General features: G+C 44.0%; 1 pseudogene; it reads left to right on the top strand.

The window, feature by feature from the left end:
• Positions 1-654: 654 nt before the first annotated feature.
• LOC147897698 (uncharacterized) lies at positions 655-2,425 on the top strand (annotated as a pseudogene).
• The last annotated feature ends 894 nt before the right edge of the window (positions 2,426-3,319 follow it).

Below are 3,319 nucleotides of genomic sequence, written 5' to 3'. Positions count from 1 at the left end.
CTCTTTCTCCTAAGTTATTTTCTTATAGGGTTTGACAGATAAGTTAATCCTAAACTAAGGAAAATGTATTTCCTTCACACCAGGACCAGCTAGCTAAGCGATCGTAGGATGAGAGAGGCCATATATAGAACCACATCTTGTCAGAGGGGTTGTGTGATGCAAATTGAGGAGGAGGCCCCAAATGCATATCTATTTTAGGATACACATTCATGTTGAATGCTCTTTTTTGGTCTTGTTCTAGCAAGAAGCAAGCAAACATGGCAATATCAATATGCATGTGAAGCAATATGGCTTCAAATGCTCTTGGAGGATCTTGATGCAGCCCAAGATGGTGGTACCATGATGTTTTTTGATAACCAAAGTGCCACTTCCATGGCAAAGAATCAAAAATATCATGAGAGGTCAAAGAACATTGACATCTACCATTTTATATGACATCAAGTGGAGGAAGGAACCATTCACTTAGTTTACTATTTCTCCGAGGACAAGCATCAAATTTGTTTGCGAAAGCCTTGCCTTGTGTGAAAATTTTGAAATTTTCAAATACTCTCTCTCTCTTTGTGAAATAGACCGTGTGTAAAGAGCCTAACAAAGCAACAAATATGTATACAAAAGCTATGTGAAGTTTGAACCCAAAAGCTGCCTTGTGTGGCTTTTAAATCCGAACTTTTCAAATGTGATACCCAAGAATCTCTGGTGGTGATTGTGGAAGTAGATTGCTCTTAGTACATGAATTCGGAGCAGAGCGAGGAGAACGTTTCAGAGATTGAGGTGCCGTTTTATACAGAGGGTTCCGCAAATTTGTTGAGAGCTCGCCGAGATATCCTCAGATTCTCACTTCCTCGTTCTAAGTCACGCTTTGCTTCTACCAAAGAAAGAGGGATGAGGACGCACATTCAGATCGTGCATTGAATTATTGTGCGACTCACCCTCGTCTTTGTACCAGCGAGATTGGCGATGTGCGCCCACTTACCGGATGTGCATTCTCACGGCTTAATTCAACCAATTTGCTAGCAACAATTGGCTTGTCTGGAGTCACAACGTTTTGGAGCAGCATTCCGGATGTGAAGAGGTTTGGCATCCTCACGGGTCACAGTGAAATTAGGCTTACGGATGTGGTCTTTGCACCGGATGATAGACGCATTGCAACCTCCTCTGCTGATGGAACTGCAAGATTATGGGACGTGGAAGGCTTGACTCTTACAATGACTTTTGCAGGTCATTTGGGCTGCGTGGCTAGGCTGGCCTTCCATCCTTCAGGGACTTATCTTGCAACTGCCAGTCTTGATAAGACGTGGAGATTATGGGATGTTGAGAGTGGTGCAGAATTACTGCTACGGGAGGGCCATAGCTGCGGCATTTATGGTATAGCCTTTCAGTGTGATGGCTCGCTAGCAGCATCGTGTGGTTTGGATGCATTATCTCGTGTGTGGGATCTGCGAACAAGGAAAAGCTTGGATGTTCTGGAAGGACACGAAAAGCTTGTCTTAGGGATCAGTATTGTGATAATTCTTTCTATCTTAAATGGTGCGTTGCCCTATCAGCTAGATTTAGATTTAGATGCTCGTTGGGGAGAGACTAAAATGAAAATGTTTAGACTTCACAAGCAGTTGTAGCTTGAATCAAGAGATTTTGGACTACCTTTTGATTAGCCTTCTCCTTTAGTGCTAGCCTTCATCATGGCTGAGTCTGCCCTTCACCTCCGGAGTGCCGACAGAAACTCAGTACGAAGACTTTGTATAAATTGATGCTCAAGTATGTGTGGGTGTGTGGATTTGTATGTGTGAGAGCAGCATATTTTTATACTATGGTCTACAACCACTGTTGGGAGCTGATGACGTCAGTGGGGATGTCATAGTAGCTAGTCCCTGCTATGCATGATGGAGTTTATGGTTTTCAACCTTGTGAGTGACTATCATGAGATTGAAACTGCACTATGTTGTGTTTTTAGAGGATGTGTTTGGGAATGTTCCTGGATTCATCTAGGTATATAAGCCTGTCTTAGGGATCGATTTTTCTCCGAATGGTTACCACCTGGCCACAGGTAGTGAAGACCAGACGTGCAACATTTGGGACTTGAGGCAACGTAAGCTGCTTTACACAATACCTGCCCACTTTTCGTTGATTTCCCGAGTTAAGTATGAACCTCAACAAGGCCACTTTCTTCTGACGGCCTCCCACGACAATACCGCAAAGGTGTGGTCAGGGCGGGACTTTAAACCTCTCAAGGTCTTGAGAGGACATCAAGGGACGGTGGCAGGCGTTGATGTGAGCCCAGACGGCCAGCACATTGCAACTGCTGCCCATGATCGGACCATCAAGATATGGTCGCATTGTGAGTAAGGCATTGAATAATGTTTTAACGGTGTAGGGAACTAACAGGGAGTTTAGACATTTGAAGGCACTTGATAGCAATGAAATCTAATTACCAGAGTGGTGGATACTGCCAGATGTCTCTAGTATGTCATTAGCCTCACCATTCAATACTCCAATTTTTGAGCTCTTTGTTCGCTTGGCGTTCAATCTTTTTACCCATTTTAAGGTTTATATCCTGCTCATTATATTTTTATGGTTTCGTCTTGTTAGTATGAAGATCTCAACTATTAAGCACAAGTTCATCGACATTCCGCTCGAATCTTTTAGCTCAAGGCTTGATACTGCCGCTCCTTGTGATGTTGAGTCGGCCCTCTCATGGCATTGGATGTCCTATCATTTTTGGTTTCCTCGTGTCACTGAAGCATTATGTGCGCATATTTCTAGTCTCTCTTTGTGGTTTGGTTTGGGAGGGAATTTTTGAGTTTTATCCCTAGCGAACCAGGGTTGGTACTAGGGTTAGGGGAGACTGTGAAATGGTTAGGTATTAAATAGACACACAGGAAGGGAGGGTTAACCTGCCTAAATATAGCGTAGGGATGAGGCAGGAGAAGGCAGTCAGCTGGAGTAATGATCATTGAGCCTCGACAGTACTTCGTAGCCCCAAGGATTGTGGATATAGATACACCTGCTGTGTCTTGGTGGGATGCCAGGGCATTGTCAGCCAAGAGTGGCCCTGATCTGCTAGCTCAGGGGTGGGCTTGGATGGGCTGGATGTGAGTCTGACGTTGACACCTGGTGGGTGTGATCTCTTTGTTGGTTTTGTTCTTGGTGCTGGTTATCAGCTAGACCCTGGTATAAGGGACTAATACTGGTAGCAGAGTGGTTTTGATGTATAAGACTGATGAACAAAAACTTAATTACTGCAAGGAGAAGCTTAGACTTCAAGCAGAATCTTGGTAGGGATACAAATTGGATACTAGAAGCTTGAGTGGACTTCAGGAGT

Source organism: Dipteris shenzhenensis, chromosome 10 (assembly GCF_047967505.1).
Source record: "Dipteris shenzhenensis isolate YYH24624 ecotype China chromosome 10, Dip_SZ_1.0, whole genome shotgun sequence".
NCBI lineage: Eukaryota > Viridiplantae > Streptophyta > Polypodiopsida > Gleicheniales > Dipteridaceae > Dipteris > Dipteris shenzhenensis.
The sequence above is the reverse complement of the archived record's forward strand: the minus strand, read 5'-3'. Positions and strand labels throughout refer to the sequence as shown.